Below are 23,050 nucleotides of genomic sequence, written 5' to 3' on the forward strand. Positions count from 1 at the left end.
GGCAAAGAACTCCATCCACAATGTTACCTAGCTGCCTCTAGGTTAAATAATTTGTCTTTAGTCACACAGTTAGCAAGTTAATAGTGGAGCTACTCTTAGAATCTGACACCCTATTTCTCTTTCACAGTTATTTTTTTGAAGTATTTTCTTTTTTTTCTTTTTTTTTTTGGGCTAGGCAATGGGGTTAAATGACTTACCCAGGGTCACACAGCTAGTAAATGTCGCGTGTCTGAGGCCAGATTTGAACTCAGGTCCTTCTGACTTTAGGGCCGGTGCTCTATCCACTGCACCACCTAGTTGCCCCTTAAAGTATTTTCTTGATATGTTTTATTTTTCATCCCCAATCACTTCTCAATCACCCCTCCAAAGTATCTTTCTGTCTCTCTCTCTCTCTGTATATGCACATACACACAAACACACACACATATATACAAGTGTAAGTATATTAAATATATATATATATATATATGTGTGTGTGTGTGTATTAATCTTCAGTACTAGGTTACCGAGAGAAAGGAAATATATTCCTGTATCATTCCTCTGGAACTCATTTTGAATTTAATTTTATAGCAATAATTTTAATTGTATACTAGGCAAAAAAAGAATCAAATAGTAAACAAACATCATTCTAACCAGTTATGTCAGCAAATAAAAGGTTTTAGAATTAGTAAAATAATTCCATTCAACTTCTTTCTTCACTATCATTAACAAATAATGTCAAAATGATAATGACAACGGATACTAGTAATAATCAATACTAATTAAAGTTGTGATGTTGTTGAAAGAGCACCAGATGTGGACTCAGATTCCGAGAGTTCAAATCATGGCCATGTCACTTACTTTGGGCAAATCACTTATTCTCTCTGCCTCAGTTTCTGCATCTGTAAAATGAGGATTATAATACTTCCTTATCTATCTCACAGACTGTTGTTAGGATCAAGTGAGATAATATGTGTAAATCATTTTGGAAGCCATATAGCATTATGTAAATGTCAGCTATTAGTTTTACCATCAAAAAAATGTCAACAGCGACTACTCCAGCAAGGATAATGTGGCCCTGAAATGGGCCCTGCGTAATGGAGCAAAAATCTTCCTTCATGCATCAGTCAGAGGACATTAATTTCATGTTTTAAAGACTGTGTAAAGAAGGGTTTAGACACGAGTAAGGCCTGATTTGCTCATGAAGGCTGTTTCAATATGTGGCAATATTGAGGGAGAGATTTAATTACTGGTCTTCATGCTGAAGAGTTTGGATGGTGATCCAAAAGATTAAGATGTAAATCTCAGGATGTATGAACAAGCAATATGACTTTCACATCTTTATAGTACATTGAAAAGTCAACAATATTCAAATAATCAATGGACTAGCATGCTTCTAGAGTTAGTAAGGCATAATAAAAGGGAAAGGGGACCTGGAAAAACTGAGTTAAAGTCCCAGCTCTTTAACTTACTAGCTGTGTGACCGTGAGCAATTCTTTTAATATCTCAGACTCAGTTTTCCTGATATGCAAAACAGGAGTCTACTTTGTTTTAAAGATCAAATTATATGATATATTTCAATAATTTTTACAAAGATTAAAGCATTACATCAATGAATTATTTTATTAGTCAGGCTGTGTGATTTTATCACGGTGAAGAATTCCCTTTGTAGAAACTCTCTGCACTGATCTACAGTGGCAACTCATTTGTAACTTACAACCCAAGAGAGTGACTTGGGGCACTGAGTGTGTAAGTGACTTGAAGTTTAGTGATCAATCTATCTTCCAATCTACCTACCTATCTATCATCTCCCACTCTATCATCTAACAATTACCTATCTATCTAATCTATCATTTCTCTATCTTCCTACATATCATCATCTATCACTCTATCAGTCATCTATGTATCTATATCATTTCTATTAGCTATTATAATCTATCTTCACCATCATCATCATTAGTGTTGATGTTTATTGTTATTATCTAATTCTTCTCATTTTGTTTAATAGAGTTCAGATAGAAATGGTCATGAGACAAGTCTCCATCCTGCTAATCTTTTATATTTAAGGTTCTTCAGACTATTATTGCACAAGTGAATAAAGTAACATTTTTGGAGTTGAATAAAATCCTTAGAATGTAAGACGCTCATCTTCTGTAGGCTCAGTGAGAGTACAACTCCAGTAGCAGAAATGATGACAGGAATGATGTTTACCTAATGCTGTTCCTACATGATTTGATTTCTTCTAAGAAGTCTCAATAATTTGCAAGCTTTTCACTTCAAAAAACTTGGAGATCATGACTATTTGTTACGGTTGTATCAATAAAAAACATGATTCTTAAGTTTTTATGTATCAATGTGTAATACTTGGGAAATTGTGGGCAATACTTTGGTCTGCAATGATACTCTGGTTCTACCATAGTTTATTGGTTGAGTTCTCAAAGGAATTCCAAGGTCTTTGTGGTCTAGGGAATGTTATCTGTTAATTCATGAAAGATAGTGAGTATATGGTGTAGAATTCTAGTCACCTTTCCAGGTAGATGACAATTTTTGGAGGCTATAGTGGCACAATTTCTATAATTTTCTGGAATAATCTACATTAATTAATAAGCCCCAGCTCCTAAGACATAAACCTTCTGTAATTTATGGTGGTGATAACCTGGTTCTGAATTGCCAACACAAAAAAACTCTCCATTTCCATAAATGAATCCACATTCCATGGTCGTTTGTTTAATTCTTCTTTGCTGACTTATTTTTGGCTGAGATCATACAGATATTACCAATGAAGGGCCTTTTGATTCCACTTTTGAATCTTGGTTATCTCATACATATTATCTGAAGGTAAACATCTTTCGGTTTCATTTGACAAATCCAGCAGTGTGTATCTGATATATTAGACTTTACTTTTATTGCTTGGAGAAATGACATCTACTTATTCCAAAAGCATTTCTATATATTTTGACAATTTACTATGTATGCTGATAGTATTTATCAATTGTTTTCCTCTTTCTTTCTTTCTTTCTTCCTCCCTTCCTTCCTTTCGTAATGATGTAATAATCTTTCTAAAGTTTCCTTAGAGTGAGAAGCTCTATGAAAAGTTCAATGAGATGAAGGAGTTGTTTAATGGATTGTTAAATGGAGTCATATGACTTGATGTCATCTAGCTACATCAAATAATTAATGAGATATTTTGGTTTGATTTTCTCTTTAATTTGGATCCCATACTTAGTCCTATTTAGGAAAAATAAAAATGGATTTAAAACTAGGTATGGCCATAATGAGTTTAAACTGCATCCCTAAAAAAAGAAGTCATTTTCTATCAATTTTTCTTGACATTTTGCTGGTGGTGATGTATTTTGAGTAGAGAACAGTTTTATTATTGTCATTGTTATTAGCCCAACCCATTATTTGATTGACAAAGGGAATTCCCTATTGAAAATTCCTTCTACCAATCAGATTGCTAACTTTTCCACAACTTACATTTTAGAGAATTGTACAGCTACAAAATTAACCTAAATGGATACCAATACAGCAGAAACAAAAGAAAAATCTGCACAATGAATAAATCATGGAAAGAACTCCTAGGGCCATACAAAAAATAATACTATCAACAACATGAAAACAACCATAACAAAAAGCTTAATTCACTGCTGTGCTTAATTCAATGACCAATAAAGAATGTGACATTCCAGTGCCCAAAGCAACTCTCAGTTGCTATTAAGTCACACAGTGAAAACCTGAGAAATGCCACATCTATACTTCCAGACACTCCACTCAAGTATTTAATTGGATTTGTGGGTACTCACTGATATAGGTGTTCCAACAATATAGGTTGCAACTCATCCATGCTTCCCCATCCTGTGCAATTCTTGTTAATGTTTCACATAAATTCATTACAGTGGGTTTACCAATGTTCAAGGGCCTTCATCACCTTCCCTTAACATAAGGATACTAATGAAACATGCAAAATGTAGTGTCCACTAGTTATCTTTTGCTTTCATCATATTTCCTGCCCATCTTTTTCACTCATAAATAGGATAATAGATGATTGAGTCACAGTACCATAGATTTGAGTTAAAAGGGACCTCGGGGTCATGGAGATCAATTCTGTCACTTCATAGGTAAGGAAACAAGTCCAGAGAAAAAATAAAATGCAGGTAAATACAATTCTCCAGGAAAATAAAACTTTTGCTTTTATTATTGGTTACTAAAAGCACTGAAGAAAATGACCTCTGTGAAATCCTGATGGGAAAAAGAAAACTCCAAACCAACCAATGAATATGCAAATTAGATAAATCTCTTGTGGCAAAATCTAAATCTTGTGGTCTGTCTTCAAGTCAGGCCTGCTTCTGGCTCACAGCATTCAAATTCCCTAATGAAAGACATTTGACTATGCAAAATATTTTCCTAAAATAGGGGACAATCTGGGTTTGATTGTAGTTAATGTGTAGAAAGGCCCATATTTCTACATAAATAGGCATTCCTGTACAGGTTTATGCCTTGGATCAATGAAGAGGAGGCAGCTGAAATTCAGAGGTAACTTCTGAGCATTTTCTAGGATTGGTTTTCAATATAGTCAGCATGCTTCATTCACTAATTAGATGCATCCAGAGATCAGATGATCCCACTTAAAAAAAAATCACACAGTTAAGAATAAGAATAAATTGAAACATATAACAAACTAATCAGCAATCTTGTTCTTATCAGGTGGGGTGGTGGTGCTGATTTTAGGGAAACAAAAAAATGATAATGAGATTCTTTGCTCAGGCAGATGCTTTAGTTTTCCTTAGTAATCTATCCAGAAGCTACATGATCAACAACTAATGGGGTGCCAAATAGAGCTTTCCAGTGACTTATTCCAAACATACTGGGATGCCATAATGTTCCTGAAATGATAGCATGCTCAAAAGGCAACAGAAGCAAATTGAAATGAAGTGATTATTTGGACTACTTCCCTTAGGCCAGTAATCCTCATATCAAACACTTCTCATATTATGTATATTTAAAATTCAATACTAAAAATATCCATGTACAAGGTTACTTTCAAAGTCAATATGTGTTACTGGTAGAAGTTTGCATCCTAGAAATACCAGACCCTTTTATGATGACAAAGGCAAAATGCTTTTCTGGTGTCTACAACTTGGTCAGTGCATCTTTGTGAGCCTTTTGTGTTAAGCATTTCTTTTTATATGGAGGAAATAAATAGGTGCCCTATATGTATTTACATTGTTTATTGAGTACTTTTCTTCTCCTCCCCACTCCCACTTCTACCTTTTGAGAAGACCCTAGACATGAGCTAAATTTAAACTTTAAGTGATAAGGTATAGGGAATTGAGGTGTTATAACGAGCCACCCCATATAACAAATAGAATTTTTTAAAAGAAAAAAGAAAAACAAATCAGCATAGCTAATCAGCTTAATTATTTATGTATGTTTTGTCGTTCACTTGTGTCTGACTCTTTGTGACAGCATTGAGGGTTTTCTTGGCAAAAATACTGGAGAACTTTGCTATTTTCTTCCCCAACTCATTTTACAGATGAGGAACTGAGACAAACAGAGTTAAGTGATTTACCCAGGGTCACACAGCTAGTAAGTGTCTGAGGCCAGATTTGAACTCAGGAAGATGAATCTTCCTGACTCCAGGCTCAGTGCTCTATCTGCTGCATCACTTTGTTGCCCTTTAACTTAATTGACAGAGTTTAAAAAGATGTGCAATGTATAATATTTGTGGACCAGCACACTCTAGAAAGAGGTAGAGTAGGAACTTCTTCTCATATCTCTTTTTTTAAACTATGCTTCTTCTTTGAAATTTTGGAACATTCATGTGTGTGTGTGTGTGTGTGTGTGTGTGTGTGTGTGTGTGTGTGTGTGTGTGGTTATTCTTTTCATTTATATTGTTGTAGTCCATTTTATATTTTTTTTTGGCCCAGCTTGCTTTACTCTGTATCAGTTGATATAGATCTTTCCATGTTTCCATGTATTCATCACATACATAAGTTCTTAAAGCACAATAGTATTTCATTATACTCATGTACCACAATTTGTTCAGTCATACCTCAATCAATGGGCACTACTATTTTTTCATTTCATTTCTTTCTTTTCTTTTAGCTCACATTTGGGGCAGCCAAGATGGCAGAGAAAAAGCAGTGATTTACTTGAGCTCTCCCCTAAACCCCTCCAAATACCTATTAAAAATGGCTCTAAACAAATTCTAGAGCAGCAGAACTGACAAAAAGAGAGAATGGAACAAACCTCCAGCCCAAGACAACCTGGATGGTTGATTGGAAAGGTCTATTGTGCCAGGCTGGGAAAGGAGTGCAGTTCAGCGTGGACCCCACAGGCTGTGCAGGAAAAGACCAGGCCTCAGTGGAGCAGGTCTCAGGGGACTGAATCACAGGCAGCTGTGGTGGTTTCCAGACTTCTCAACTCGCAAAAGCCAAAAACAGCTTAGAAGGTCAGTAGGAAAGGTCTATGACTGTGGTGAGAGAGAGGCTTGGTCCCAGCCCTAGTCTCAATGCAGCCCCAGAGAGGCAGCTGCTCCCAGAGCTTCTGGTCCACAGACTGAGGGGGAACTGAGTGGCTGATCAGAAAGGGATTGCTTGAATCTCTTTATTGGTGCTGAGGCAGGAATATCTTGCTTTGCTCATGCTTGAATCTGGGTCACAGTTCTGTGTGGAGTCCTGGGGTGAGGAGGAGTGCTGGTGTGGTAGAGTTTATAGTGACAGTGGAGAGGGCATCCTCCTCACAGTTCCAAGACAGAAAATAGTGCTTGTGGTCACTCATAGACCGGAGTATAGTCCAGAAAAGGAGTAAACACCTCGCCCTTGACCATACCACCTTGGAAGAACTGAAAATTGACAGGTCCCTAGAAGTATCTCTGAAAACATCTGCACAAAACCCCCGAAGCTTGGGACAGTACATTCTCCACACTGGAAGCAGACCCCTACCTTAACAAAGAGTTTAAAACTCATGTAATTGGCTGGGAACATGAGCAAACTGGGTAAAAAATGTCAGACCATAGAATCTTTCTTTGGTGACAAAGAAGATCAAAACATACAACCAGAAGAAGACAACAAAGTCAAAGTTCCAACATCCAAAGCCTCCATGAAAAATATGAATTGGTCCTAGGCCATGGAAGAGCTCAAAAAAGATTTTGAGAAGCAAGTAAGAGAAGTAGAGAAAAACTGGGAAGAGAAATGAGAGTGATGCAAGAAAGTCATAAAAAAAATAAACAAACAAACAAAAAAGTCAACAGCTTGGTAAAGGAGACCCAAAAAAGTACTGAAGAAAATAACACCTTAAAAATAGCTTAACTGAAATGGCAAAAGAGGTCCAAAAAGTCAATGAGGAGAAGAATGCCTTAAAAAGCAGAATTGGCCAGATGGAAAAGGAAGTCCAAAAGCTCACTGAAGAAAACACTTCCTTAAAAATCAGAATGGAGCAAATGTAAGCTAGTGACTTTATGAGAAATCAAGACATTGTAAAACAAAACCAAAAGAATGACACAATAGAAGACAATGTGAAATATCTCATTGGAAAAAGAACTGACCTGGAAAATAGATCCAGGAGAGATAATTTTAAAATTATTAGACTATCTGAAAGACATGATCAAAAAAAAGAGCCTAAGGGGCAGCTAGGTGGCACAGTGGATAGAGCTCTGGCCTCAGAGTCAGGAGGACCTGAGTTCAAATTCGGTTTCAGACACTTGACATTTAATAGCTGTGAGACCCTGGGAAAGTCACTTAACCCTGATTGCCTCACCAAAAAAAAAAAAAAAAAGAAAAAGAAAAAGAAAAAAAAAAGAGCCTGGACACCATCTTTCAAGAAACCATTAAGGAAAACTGCCCTGATATTCCAGAACCAGTGGGCAAAATAGAAATTGAAAGAATCCACCAATCACCTCCTGAAAGAGATTCTCAGAGGAAAACTCCTAGGAATACTGTAGCCAAATCCCAGGGTTCCCAGGTCAAGGAGAAAATATTGCAAGCAACCAGAAAGAAAAAATTCAAGTATTGTGGAAATACAATCAGGATAACACAAGATATAGCAGCTTCTACATTAAGAGACCCCAGAGGGCAAAGGAGATAGGATTACAGACAAGAATCACCTAATCAGCAAAACTGAGTATAATCCTTAAGGGGGAAAATGGATATTCAGTGAAATAGAGAACTTTCAAGTATTCTTGATGAAAGGACCAGGGCTGAATAGAAAATTTGACTTTCAAATACAAGACTCAAGAGAAGCATGAAGAGGTAAACAGGAAAGAGAAATCATAAGGGACTTATTGAGGTTGAACTGTTTACATTCCTGCATGGAAAGATGATATTTGTAACTCATGAGACCTTTGTCAGTATTAGGGTAGTTGGAGGGAAAAAAATAGAGATAGATAGATAGATAGATAGATAGATAGATAGATAGATAGATAGATAGATAGATAGAGGGTACAGGGTGAGTTGAAGATGAAGGGGTGATATCTGGAGAATAAAATTAAGGGGTGAGAGAGGATTACACTGGGAGAAGGAGAAAGGGAGAGGTAGAATGGGGTAAATTATCTTACATAAAACAGACAAGAAAAGGCTTTTACAGTGGAGGGGAAGTGGGGGAAGGTGAGAGGGAATGAGTGAACTCATTGGATTTGGCTTAAGGAGGGAATAACATACACACTCAATTGGGTATGGAAATTTATCTTACCTTACAAGAAAATGGGGGGGGGACAGAGTAGGGGGATGATAGAAGGGAGAGCAGATTGGGAGAGGGGAAAATCAGAAGCAAGTACTTCTGAGAAGGGACAGGGTTAAAAGAGAGAATAGAATAAATGGGGAGCAGTGGGATAGGATGAAGGGAAATATAGTTAGTTTTTCACATCATGACTACTATGGAAGTGTTTTGCATGACTACACATGTATAACCTATATCGAGTCACTTGCCTTCTCAATGAGGCTGGGTAGGGAGGGAGGAAGGGAGAAAATTTGGATCCCAAAGTTTTAAAAACAAATGTTAAAAATTGTTTTTACATGCAACTGGGAGATAGGTATACAAGCAATGGGGTATAGAAATCTATCCTGTCCTATAGGAAAATAGAAGGGGAATGGGATAAGAGAAGAAGGGGAAGATAGAAAGGAGGGCAGATTAGGGGAAGGAGTATTCAGAATGCAAGCCATCTTAGGGTGGGGGGAGGGACAAAATGGGGAGAAAATTTGGAACTCAAAATCTTGTGAAAGTGAATGTTGAAAACTAAAAGTAAATAAATTAATAAAAAAGAAGAAAGAACTGAATTATTGATTCATTGGCCAGGTGAGTGGTGGTGAGAAAACTTGTTCCTTTGTTTACCATTGTAGACATAGCAAGACCAGGATGTTTAAACTTCATTTTAGGTACCAAGGTTAGTGAGAGTATCATTGTCTCAATTTCATCATTAAGTTGGCCATGTGAAAGGAACAAAAAAAAACTCTCGCCTTTCACCTTACTGTGCTCCTCTTCTTACCTCTCCACTTATCTCATGAAGGAATTTATATTGTACAGAAAATTTTGTTTTATTTCCACACCAAAAAATATTAAGGATGGGTCACAATAGCCCTATATTCCAGAAGCATCTACAGGGGAATCAAATATCATAGATATTTAGGTAGAAAACACCACAATAAGTTCAACCCTCCCTCAATTTACAGATGAAGAAATTGAGTCCCAGGGAAATTGTGAGTTTCCCAAAGTCCTACAGTATTAAGCATTACACAAGAGAATTCAACACCAGTCTTCTGATTTTGAAGGGAGTGTTCTTTGGCATCAACATTCAATATTATCACCTTATCAAGTAAAGATATTTCTTAAAGTAGATATTCTTCCTCCTAAGTCAGTCTAGATGAGCATGATGTGATTATCCAAGTATAGTCTTAAAATATCCAAGTAGTCCTTGTGGAACCAATAACAGAGCTATAATTCTGACGCTGAAAGATGAAAATTCAGTCTTGGTTTTGTTTCTTGGCATAGCTACACATCCAAAGTGTTTAAAAGCCCTTAGGCCTATCATGAAATCTTTTAAACATAGAAATTTTCCAATTCTATTTTGATGTTTTTATGCCTAAGGAGTACTGTATGTTAGGCTAAATAATAGGGATAGATACTTAACATTATTTGAAAAATTCTCCTCTATAAAATGTTGAGTTTTAAAAAAAAGATATTTGTAAAACCATTTCCATATCTTTGCTTCTGTGGCAGGAAGGAGAGAAAGGATCACTTTCAAGACCCAGGTAAACAACCTTCTTCCCAGGTAACTATGTTATTTTTCATCAAAAACTGAGTAGAGATAACTCTTCTTCCCCATATTATTACTAAGTCATCAATCCTTCAGGAATGCTTTAGAAGTAAATTGTTTTATGTTAAATACAAATATGTTTTTAATTTTTTGGTTGAGCCATAAAATGTCAACTTTCCAACTGGACACTATTTAATCCTCTCTTTTTACAGTATTCAAATAGGAGTATGATATAAAACTTGAAACAAAAATAATGTCATATATGATTGACAATATTGTAAAAGAAATGATTTAAAAGTATTTGTGAAACACTAGTTCAATTGATCATAAATAATTTCTTTTGTTTATTCTTGTTGTCAGGCACCAAGACACAGAAGAAATGTAGATCATGGCTGAAAAGTAGTCATTAAATAGAATCATACACTTGAAAATTCCTTTCTCCTCACCACTTCTTTGCATAAATAGATTCATCATCAAATGCACCAAACATCAAGCTTAAACACAAGTTTTACTTTGTTTTCTTCAGAGAAATATAACTCACTTGAAATTGAAATGTATTCTACATAAACCTTTCATTTTTTGATATGCAGATAATTCTGAATGTGCTATATTTTATTTTAACATACACTACTACAAACAGCTGCTAAGAGATTTCAGTTAAGCTTTGACAATTCTACATCATTCACAGTGGCAAGAAAAAAGGTTCATGTGCATAAGATCTACAGGTTTTGGTAGGCTTCAAGCTCAACATAAGGCAGCAATGTAATATGGTAGTCCAATCAGGTATGCCCTCAAGGAGTGCATTAATGGAAACATAATATCTAGCACCAAAGGTGTTTGAAAGTGTCATGGAGGCTATCCGGCATAATAGAGTCAAAAATGAAGAGATACTCCCTGTAGATCAACAGATCAATCAATCACTTAATCAATTAAAATGTATTAAGTGTCTACTATGAACCAGGCATGGTCCTATGCACTGGGGATACAAAGACAAAAGTGAAATAATACTTACCTTCAAGGAGCTTACATTCTAGAGGGATACAAGAACTATGGAGAGTGCAAGTTAGGGAAAGGAACTTTGTTCCAGGGAGGCACAGAGATTATGAGTAGAGACATAGGATTTCTGCATAGATTCTGGTAGCAACAGTAACATTGAGTTCATAATTGTTTCAACTTTAAGTTGAAAATGAATGAGTACTATGGAGAACACAAGAGGTAGGATTAGTGAATCAGGAAGGGGTTTGACCAGACGACATATAAAGTTCATTCTATGATTCTCTTATTCTAAGTCCTGTCAAGAGAAATTCAAAGCAACTGGTGATAAAGACACACTTTCTGTTACCATTTTGAATAACTGAAAGATTGATTCAAAAATTTTTATAGTTGAATGAGATCTTGGAGGTTATGTAATTTAGCTCCTTCCTTTCATAGATAAAGAACCTGAGAGCCATTCATTGAGTTAGTGGTAAAGCTCAGCTCAAGAAGTCAGGTACCCTACCTCCTTGTTCACTGTTACTGTTATTCCTTTCCTTTCCCTTCCCTCCCCTCCCCTTCTCTCCTCTTCCCTTCTCTTTTCCCTTCCTTTTTCTCTTCCCTCTTCTCCCCTCTCTTCACATTTTAAAGTGTCTACTCTATAAAAGGTACCTACTAGGCAATGTTGGTAATACAAAGACAAAACCAAAATAATTTCTACTCCTCAAAGAGTTTACAGTTTACTTTCCCCTGTATTCTTTCCAATGCATTATGTTGTCTCCCAAGTAAGACAACTTATTTCTAAAATGCTTATGGGAAATTTAAAGATGAGGAGCACACTATCGGGTTCTTTGGTAGCCCATGGCAATAAGGATCTTGAAAATAATGACTAAAACCAACTGTAATGTACACACACACACACACACACACACACACACACACACACACAGAGGACAGAAATCTGGAAACATCACTTTTTTTTCAATCGCTGATTGTGTTTTCTAAATGTTCTGCCTGCTGAGCATTTGTCGCATTATTAGCATGCTAATGTCATCCACACAGCCCTTTAAATGTATCCACCTCTCCATTTTCATCTAGGGTGGCAGGTGTGGTTCCAAATTCCATGACCTCAGGAGATTGAGGCATGCTATGATTTTATAGGCTGAAGTTCCCTGCCTTTCCCTTTTTATAATGAGCTTACTCCTCCAGGGGTTGGCACTTAGGGGATTCCCGAAATATTTGCAAACATTTCTGTCAAATCATATCATGGCCACCACATGATTTAAACAAACATGCATTTATCACACTTAAGCCAGATGTCATCCAAGTGGATGATGGATGAATCATTTGTTACTGACAGCTTGCTTAGCCCTGGCAAAACATTTCAACAGGGTTGTCTAAATATGTCACGTGTTTTCCTCCATCTCAAGAAACAGGAATGCAAGCTCAAAGATGAATGGAAAAACCATTCTTACCTTGCTACAGTGTTTCTTACACTAATCTGCCTCCCATCTGCCTTTGGGGATGACAACAAACTATAAAATGGGGTTCTTATCTATGGGAGCTGTCCTGGGGGCTAAACAGGAGAAAGAAAGGTAGAAAGACCACTGGAGGAGGAGTTAGGAGACCTAAATTCTGGGGCTGGCTTTGCTGCTAACTCACTGTTTGGCACTAGGCAAGTTGTTGCTGCTTGGTGGGACTGAGTTGGACCTCATCTGTAAATTAGGAATTTGAACTAAATGATCCTTTTCGTTCTTTTCAATTTTAGCATTCTTTCTTTTTTATTTCAGTGCCATTGTTGTGATATTTCTGATAGATGTAAAAATGAAGCATAATATTTGATATAAGAAATCTCATTCCATTTCTAACCTCCACTTTGAAACCAGAAATGAGGTGAACTTACCTTTAAACAAAAATTCAATATTCAAGAAATTTGTATTGAATACTCTACTAGGAATGGTGGGGGATATAAAGAACAAGAAGAATTCCTTGAGGAATTTACCATCTGGTAAACTAGATAAGATATAAAATGTGTATAGATTACCTTAAAATAAAGTAGACCATCAAGGTGCAATAAGAGGTTTAGCATGTTATATTAAACTAATTGGAAGACATCAGGAAGGAATCAGAAAAGGCCTCATACAACATATCTCTAGTGTGCCTTTTTATTGTTTTTACTTTCATAAGCAATTAAGCAAATTTTCAAAACCCCTGTAGATAGAGGCAGCATGATGCCCTGAATCTCAGTTCAGTTATTTCTGGGCTATGTGACTTTAGGCAAGTCATTTCACTTTTCTGGGACAGCTTTCACACCCGTAAATTGAGAGAGGTAGACCAGATGATCTCTAAGGCCCCTTCTCTCTCTAACAATCTGCAACTCCATAATTCTGAGATGGTGAGAAAATATTTGTAAATTTCACATTGGGAGCAAGATAGACTAAGTGGATAGAAGTAGATTAGGGATTAAGTGCCTAGATATGTCAGTGAGAATTATCATTTAATTTAGAGGCAATGGAGCATCCTAAAATAATGCCTTTTTTTGTAATGAAAGTAAGGAAATATAAGCAGGTGAAGGTTGGATCAGTGATAAGATCTAACATATGAATGTATATATAAATACTATAAATATACATATATACATACACATACATGAATACATACACATATGTATATATCTCTGTCAATCATCTCTTTTGTAATAAATTTTCTGTGTTCAGTTTAGCTATCCTGGACAAGAGGTCATTGTTAAAGATTTTGGGACAAAAAGGGATTTCAATAGCTATTTGATTTTACTCACTGATTTTACAGATGGAGAAAATGAGCCTAAGAGAGGTGAAGTGACTAACCCAAGGTCACAAAAGTAGTAAAAGGCACTACCACAATTATTAATATTGTCATTGCCTGTCTTTCTGTCTTTGTCTCTGTTTCTATGTCTTTTTGTCTTTGTCTCTCACTGTCTCTCTCCATTGCTACCTCTCTCTCTCTCTCTCTCTCTCTCACACACACACACACACACACACACACACACACACTTCCTCTCTCCTTACAATATATTTTTAAATGAGGATGCAATACTAAAATAGTGACTGAAAAGAAAGTGATTCATGCTATGTGCACAATTTCTGTTTTTCATTTCATTTTCTTTTTTATGTTAAGGAAAAGGAAATGAAAGAGGTAGAGAATAAGACCTATCCCAAAACATGCCAGAAAGTGAATAGTCCTTCCAAGGGCTTCTATTAGAGTTAACGTGAATTTGCACCATCTTCCAGAGCATTTGATAATTTATTTTCTTCTCATCCCATACTTCCTTCAAGATCCTTTACTATCATTTTGTTGTCAACTTTTCATATATTCAATCAACAATATCTTTTCTTCTTTGTTTCTTTGACCTTTTCAAGCATGGTAATGGATCCTTCACAGGAGTTCTTAAGCTGCTGTCTCTTTTCTCAGTGCCCTGAAAGTGACTCTTTCCAATTTCAAGGCTAGCTTATGTTTACTTGCTAGACTATACTCCATTGTCTCCAGAGAAAGAAAGAGAAGATGTCAAATTCTTGGAAATTTATAGCCAATAATCTATTTTTCACACCAATAGAAATTGGGCAGAGACTACAAGAGGACAGAATTTCCCCAAACATTTATCTTTGGCTTTGACTTTTGGATTTACATTCAAATATGTGAGTATCCTATGTCATTATTTATTTCAAATAATATCATGAAGCTACACTGTGAGACCCTGATACATGACAACTTGGAAGCAACTCAACTTTCCCATCCTGTTTCCTGAATCAACTTTTCCTTGCTAGTCATCATTTGTGGGATAATAAAAATAAAGCAAGACTACCAGAATGAAATGATCCAAGCAAAGAATGTGTTCTGAGTGGGCCAAACAGGGGAAATTTAAATAACAATGATAATCAGTAGCTCTGCCAGGTCGTCAGAACCAGGGTGAGACTACCCTGGAGTGGACAAGTCCACCAAGAGATGGAGATGAGATAGTTACAAAATATCTCTCAAGCTGATACAAAATATTATTGCAAACTATAGCCACTATTTCTTTCTGATTTAAACCTCTCCAGAATTGGGTGAGGTAGGGAAATACTTGGGGCTTTCCTCCCAGATTGCAGGCTGAATGGAAGAAGAATCATTTGAAAAAAGATTACATAGAAAGAACATGAGATATCAATAAAAACCAATCAGAACAAGAGGAATAATCATAAAGAACTTAAAACTACTATTTATGAGGGTAAAGATGTGAGGGCAATAAGATGGAGAAGGGGAGCTGATAACAGGAAAACTGTTTCTGAGGGAAAAAGTCAACTTGATTTAATCAAGTCGATTATACATCTGCAGATCTATATGAGCATTGACATACAGCAATGTTTTATTTCCTATCCACCATCACCTACAAAAAGTGAGCACATTTCTGACCATCCTTAAATGTGACAGCAGCCTTTTAGCATGTAGAGGAGCACAGTAATTTGGCAGCCACCTCAAGACTCATGCTCACCCAACTGGTAGCTTGGAAATAAATCACAGATGTCACACACATGCTCTCTTGGAAGGGAGGGAATTGATAGGATGCCAAACCACATCACACCCATGCAGTTCTTGCTCCAATTGATAGGGCCTCTCACCCTTGAAATTCTGACAGAAATGGTTAGGGAAAGAAGCACCATTTCATAGCTCGTCTTGACTTTTTACCCATCTTTACAAACAGTTTCTATCTGAGCTCCATCTCAAGCTCATTTAATTATGACATCTGAATCAATATTCCAAACTGCACACATTCTGCACCGGTGAGGCTGGCAGTTTCCAATATCCTGAGACAGATGTTCTAAAAACATTCATCTTTTATATTTTGAATCAGTCCAGAAGAGAAGGTATCAGCTGCTAAATTAGCATTTTGGTCTCATTTTTATCATCAGAACTCACCACTTCTTTTTAAGTCTAATAAGATTAGACATGTCACCAAAAGAATAGTCTTCATTTTTTTAAATGAAAATGTTTTCCTGATTATAAGTTGAAATTCTAGGATGGAGGCCACAGAAATGGAAATGAAGCCAGCAGCAATTTTAATAAATTACAGTCTGACAGCAAACCACCTTCGCAATGTTTAAAAGAAAACATATTAGGAAGCCCCAAAGGATCACAAGAGTCCTTTCTTTATTGTTGATACCGGGGTATATTTCAGATACCAGAAAGAGGGAAAAATGTAATTTGAGAAAGGTCTAGAAAAGCAGGAATCAGGGAGAAAAGATCTATTGAATTTTGGGACATCCTTTTGTTAAGTAAATCCAGTGAATCTGCATAAATTGGATATTCATCAATTGCATAAGGTACTTCTAGTGAAGATTTAGTTCTTGATTTAAAAAAAAGTCCTAATCTGATTTATAAGTAGTTATATACTTCAAGATATTTAGGTTAGAAATGAAGAAATGTTTTCAACTATAATTGTTCTTTTTAAGGGATCTTTGAAGATCCTTAAGAACTATTCTAGTTGCATCTTTCATCATGGTGAGAAGTAGCATGGCATGGTAGATAAAATACTGGGAATTTAGGAACACATTATATTCAAATTTCAAACCAATAACAATTACCTCTTGGGGTTGTTTTGGGGGTCCAATGAGTCAATATTTATACATTTTGTCTTTATCTCTCTATATATTGTTCCTCATAGTAAATTATAATCTCTTTGAGAGCATGGACTGCCCACTTTTGTATGTGTATCCTCATCACCTAAAATAGTATCTGGCACATAGTAGGCACTTAAGAAATGCTTGCCTAATTGAATTGAAAAAATATATGAATAATCTTTTCAAATCAAGACTATAAAGGAATTCCCCATAGCTAATAATAATCCATTTGATCAATTTGATGATGTATTTCACTAATGTGAGAACTGGTCTTAATATTCTTATGTTTTAAAATTTCCTCTTTTGTTTTTGTATTACTATGGTAGATAGGCCTAGGACTGTTTAACAACTATCCTGACAAGCACCAGGGCAACAAAATATATGCAGGTTCAATGACTGATGACAACCTCTGACATTTCACTACAGGGAAGACAAAGATTACATTCCCTGATGGTTCAGCATATGTTTTATGCAAAAAAGAAAACAATAAAATTCAATATCATGGGTAACTTCTCTAAGACTGGGGGATGGGTTAGAAAATTCATTTTAATCTAATTTTGGAACTGTTGACATCTAAGACAACTTCAATCAAGCTGTATTTTATGACTGTCTTTAAAGATCATGAAAAAAATAACTAAATGTTTCCCTTAATAATTCTTAATTGTATGGCCTTGATTCACAAAACACCAGAGGGTCTGGAGTTCTTCAAGCTCAACCTGCACCCAAATGAGAAATGAAGCTATCCATTGTGATAATCCATCTCTGGGGATAATCTATGTTAGAGTGAGAGCTCAAATAGTTTAATGAAGGAAATCTATGGCCTGGTTTGTTTTGTGGCAGAGATGTGAGACTGCTTGACCAATGCCCTAAATGATAATATTAATTTTGTGTTTATTTCCCTCTGTGGTTGGAGCAACAGCCTAACCCCTCTCCTTATGCAAGCGAGGCTAGTTTTCCTCAAATATTATTGAGATCACCCTTGAGACTCAGTTGCTTCAGGGGACTGAGAGCTCAAAATGTTAGTATGACTTTCTTGTTGTCAGAGCACACAACAACCATCAGGAGCTCCAGGCTTATTCTTTGATGCTTGGCTGGTGGATCACTATGGGTATTCCAGCCGTAAGGAAACTTACTCAGCTGAATCAACTTGAGTTGTCATCAAGTCAGTGCCCATCCTTGTTGAATAGCCTTTGTTCAGTATGAAGTAAATGTTTTTGTTACTTGGTGAATGACCAATAATGGTTTCTGCTTTTTCAATCAATCCAAGCTCATGTACTTTAGTTATTCCTGAGAATCAATAGAAATCATGGTACAATGGAAATAGCACTTTTCCCCAATGTCCAGACTACCAGGTCTGAATCAGGCCTAGCCCAGAATATCTTTGCTATTTAAAAAAAATTTATGTCTTTTGTTTTTACATTATAGTTATAGCTTAATATTCCCCTTGTCTTTGCCTATCCAATGACTCCTTCCTTGCAACAAAGAAAAATTAGTTTAGACAAACTGAAACATTAACTATGACTGATAGCATGTGCATAATTCTCCCACAATACCAAAGATGGCACATTTCCTTGTCCTTTATGCATAATGTATAAGATAGTACTTCTATATTATAGTTACATAGTGTTTGGGCTTGTTTTATTTCCCTTTTTCTTTTTGTTGTGGAGGCCGCTGTGCATATTGTTCTCCTGGTTCTGTTTACTTCATTCTGCATTAGTTCACACAAATCTTTCCATGTTTCTTTGAATTCCTCACATTGTTCCTTATGGTAACACATGGTTCCATTACATCCCTCACTATCTTTCGTAATATTTTTATGATATTGCTGCTGCACATTATTAACAAAGTTTCTACTTTAATAGTGAGAGAAGTCATGGTACAATGGAAAGAGCACTGGCATTTGGAATAAGAAGACCTGGGTTCAACTCTCACCACTTCTACTTACTACCTGTGTGACCTCAACTGAGCTCTAGTCTCTCCACCTGTAAAATGAGCAGATTGGACTAGATAACTTCTAGGGAAAGAGAGGGAAAAGAACAAGCATTTATTAAGTGCCTATTATATGCTAGGCATTGTGCTAAAGGCTTTACAAATGCCATCTCATTTGATTTTCACAACAGTTCTATGAGGTAGGTGCTATTATGATCCTTCATTTTACAGCTGAGGAAAGTGAGGCAGACAGAGGTTATGACTTGCCAGGATTGACTTTAGCCCCAGCACTCTCTCCATCTAACTACCTGTAAGACCTATTTCAGATCTAAGCCTATGAACCTATAAGAAACCCTGTACCTTTAAAAAATATTTCTCAAACCTTGATCTCAGTATAGAGGTGAGAAACTACATATGCATAAGATGGCATATACTCTTATATATGGTCTTGCCATAGTGTCATTTGGTTTTTTTTTAACTGTTTTTCTTTTTCTCTGTTACAAGGAAGGGCTTGGTATTGGAGATGGGGGGGGGGACAGAAAGTTAAGGGGGAATATCTATGCTGTAGAAGCATAGAATATCAATAAAAATTTTAAAAGTATTTCTATAGGAAGTACTTTTGCCTGCTTTGAATCACTGAAATGTGAAACCTTATTTATCTCACTTAGCAATTTTTTTGTGAATCCTGAAAAATAGAAACTTGACAAGGCAGGGATGCAGGAAGATGGAGATCTTTCTCCTCTAAGTTCAAATTTAATTTCCTGTCATTTGAAGAGAGTTTTACTTTTCAAATAAAGGGAAAAGCTACCTGCTAGCCAGCTCTTGTTTCATTAAATTTTGGCTTGTAGGAATTCTTGAACATTTGCACTTTCAGTATCTCCTCATGACAACAATGCATGTGAGCCTGTCAGTTGATAGTCTGCAAACCCCATCTATCATCACTTTAACATTGTCAACTCCTTCTTTCATAACCTAATTTGTTAGAAATCCTTTGCTCAATCAATGCTGGTTAGTCCTGGAAGCAGTTCCATTACAGAAGGATGCTTTTGTTAGAAGAGAAACCAGGGGGAATTCTCCAAGACAGTGAACAGCTTTGAGCTGGCATTTCATCAGATGCCAATCTGTGGGAATAGAGCATTTCTGATTCCACAATGGTTTAAACTGTCCATTATCTTAGTTTCTAGTCCTCCAAATGCAAAATTACTTTCTGGTGACTGATGAGGTTATGAATTTTAGATTCGGAGTCAGGAAAACCTGAGTTCAAATACTGCCCCAACTATTTACTAGCTGAATGACCCTGGGAAAATCCCTTGACTTTTCTCAGTCTCAGTTTCCTCATCTGTAAAATGGGGATAATAATAGTATCTGCCTCACAGGGTTGTGATAAGAATCAAATGAGATAACACACATAAAATACTTTGCAGACCTTAAAATGCTATGGAAATGATAGCTTTTATTATTATTGTTATTATTACTACAGCAAATGAATTTTATTAATCTTGTCATTGTCAGTATAAATGAAACTATGAGACAACAGAAGCTGCAACTAAATGGAAGAATGATTCACAGGTTCTACTTGGAGAGGCAAGTAATGGAGCTATCACATTGGTTCTATTATGCTTTGAAAGGCAACAAAAACAGTTCCTGGGATATTTGGTCATCTCATATTGTACTGCTCATGATAAGCATTTAGAAAAAGATCATCACTAAAACAATTATGGGAACATCTGTTACAAAGTATGAGGAGGCAGACAATTTCTATGATGATCTTTATAAGACTTTCCAAATTAAGTTAACATACACTTTAGTGTTTGGCATTGAGGAAGAAGGTGAAAGATATGTTGCAAAACATTTCAAGAATAAGAAAAAAAGAGAGGACAAAGTTTAGAGACTGTGCAGAAATCTAATTACTTTGTTCAGGAAGAGGGTTGGAAGTTGTTGGACATGGGGAGCATCTGGTAATATAACAAAGAGTAGAACTATATTCTCACAGATAGGAAAGTACTGCTGGATTGGAGTCATGTCTTAATCAATAACTTTTATATAGTCAGAATATTAGCTTGTTAGAACAAAGATTAAAATTAACATGAAATTAGAGGATAGAATAAAATGAAAAGAATGTTTTGCATATCCTTGAGGCAAGTTGATGGCAAAAAGAAGAAAGGGATAAAAGAATAGACATTGACATTGACTATTAACAAGGAAGTATGACCAATGTAAATCATTTGCTATAACAAGATGGTTCCTCCCATTAGTTCTAATTGTTCTTTATACCATGACTAGTGGGAAATATGCTTAACATGAATATATAAGTACAACCTATTTCAGATTGCACACCATCTTGGTAGGGGGGGAGAAGAGTGGGAGAGAGAGAAAATTTAAAACTCAAAATCTTATGGAAGTGAAGTTGAAAACTAAAAATAATTAATTATCAAAAAAAGATGGTCAAAAGAACCTTAATCACACCAGCAAACAAATATTTGATCTCCTTCCAAGCAGGGAAATAATAGTCAGAGGTTATACTTTTTTGCATACAAAGTCATTTGTAAAGATTTACAGAGGGACATGGTGAAAGATTATAAGCAACATTGTATCATGAAATAGGAAGAATCAATGGATAGGAAAACAAGTTTAAATTAAAGTTAGTGAGAGAACCAATTAATCTAGATCGTCCTGAATGCATTTAAGAATGAAACTTTAAAAAAAAAGAAAGATAGAAAAAAGAGGGGAAGTTAGGTGGTACAGTAGATGGCACACAGGTCCTGGAATCAGGAGGACCTCAGTTCAAATCTGGCCTCAGACACTAGCTCTGTGATTCTGGGCAAGTCATTTAACCCCAACTGCCTCCCAAAAAGGAGAATGAAACTTACAGGGGGAAAATAAGCAGACAAAAAAATCTGGAAAAGATTTTTATAACACTACTGTTCTTCATAAATTTCAATGGAGGCATTACAGGTTGGGATAACACAATTTTGAAATTGTGAAGGGGTCAATTCTGAAGATACTTGAAAGAGAGAAGAATGTGAAGAGCCTGGCAGAAATTGTGGACTTAATTATTGCCAAAAGGAGAATAAAAGGAAAAGGAGGAAGTATAGACAATCACCAACCAATACACCGCCTTTACTACTTCAATAACAGATTTCTGCATATAATTTACAAAAGCATTGAGGGTATTTTATAGTAATATTTAGCATTTATATAGTACTTTATGATTTACAAAGCACTTTATCAATATTATATAAATTAATACTTGAAGCAAACTTGGAGGATAGGTACTTTTATTATCCTCATTTCACAGATAAGGAAACTGAGGCACAGAGAAATTAAAAATGACTTGCTTAGGATCACACAACTAGTAAAAGTGAATGAGTCTGGATTTGAACTCAGGTCTTTCTGACTCAGTACTCTATCCACTGCACCACCCAGCTTTTTTTAGAAGAAGTTTTGAAAAGGAAACAGGCAGACTTTTGCAGATCATAAATAACTGATTGCATTTTTATAATTATACAACCAGCTGAAAATATAGAGAACATAAGATTCTACTGTTATTACTGTACTTGATGCTCATGGATATAAGAATATTTAATTCAGGAAAACAAAATCCTACTTTTGTAAAGGTTCAATTCCAACTATGTGTCTATATATAATATATGTGTGTATACACATATAGCACACATGATGTTATGAAAGTTATAACAATAGAAATATCCCTTCCAGACAACCTTCTTATTATTACTGCTGATTAAGGCACAAGTGGAGAAGACATATAAATGTCAAAGGTGTCTGTCATTAACATGGACAACGTCCAGTGCAGAGTCTAAATGGAAGTGAAATTCTCTATAGATGGTGAGGTATGCAGTAATACACTATTAGCATGTGTATTAGCCTATCTTCTCATAGCCTTTCCAACATTGAAAATAACATCTCTCAGTTTTATGATGTGAGATGAAACTTCACCTCATTTGTATTAATTTATATTTCTCTTATTAGTAATTTGGAGCAGTTGTTCCTATGATTTGCAATTACTTTTCAAGACTGCATTTTCATCTACTTTAATCCTTTATCTACTAAGAAATGGCTTAATTCAAAGATTTTCTCCACAGGTATAGTATGAACAAATACGGAGATTTGTGATGTCAACAAAGAAAATTCTCAAGAAAAAGAGGTGTTAATCTATAAACAATAATTATTGGTGTTAAACTGGATAGATTGCAGTATGGATAATCAAGACTTACATATTTTAGCACCTCCTATTTTTTTTCTTTTCCAGGAAGTACACTTATCTTTT

This window comes from Vombatus ursinus, unplaced genomic scaffold, assembly GCF_900497805.2.
Source record: "Vombatus ursinus unplaced genomic scaffold, bare-nosed wombat genome assembly UNPS02012602.1, whole genome shotgun sequence".
NCBI lineage: Eukaryota > Metazoa > Chordata > Mammalia > Diprotodontia > Vombatidae > Vombatus > Vombatus ursinus.